At 38.8% G+C, this 307-nt stretch overlaps 1 protein-coding gene across 1 annotated transcript in view; it reads left to right on the top strand.

Annotated features, from left to right (window-relative positions):
• Window positions 1-307, top strand: part of LOC144222280 (gamma-aminobutyric acid receptor subunit alpha-3-like) — a 132,709-nt gene that overhangs the window by 737 nt on the left and 131,665 nt on the right. The window lies entirely within an intron of this gene.

The raw sequence follows: 307 nt of genomic DNA, 5'->3' as shown, positions 1-307 counted from the left end.
GAAATTGCCATACAGGAGCTTTTGGGTAAGGTGGGGGAGGCAGATAAGTAAATAGACAGTTACAATAAAGGAAAATAAATGCAAAGACCATTAATCAGGTGATATCAGTCATTTTCAACTCTCAGTCATTTAACGTTGTCAACTAAAGTTCATTTCTCCTTCATGCAAAGTCTGTTGTGGATCCAGGCAACTTTCCAGGGAAGTTTTCCTTCATGTGTTGGCTCATTACCAGGCTGTTTCAACCTTATTGGAGCTCTAGAATAACATGTTTCCATGATCTTGCATTGACATTAATTGTTCCAACCAG

The sequence above is a fragment of the Crocuta crocuta genome, unplaced genomic scaffold (assembly GCF_008692635.1).
Source record: "Crocuta crocuta isolate KB4526 unplaced genomic scaffold, BGI_CrCroc_1.0 scaffold872, whole genome shotgun sequence".
In the NCBI taxonomy this organism is placed as follows: Eukaryota; Metazoa; Chordata; class Mammalia; order Carnivora; family Hyaenidae; genus Crocuta; species Crocuta crocuta.
The sequence above is the reverse complement of the archived record's forward strand: the minus strand, read 5'-3'. Positions and strand labels throughout refer to the sequence as shown.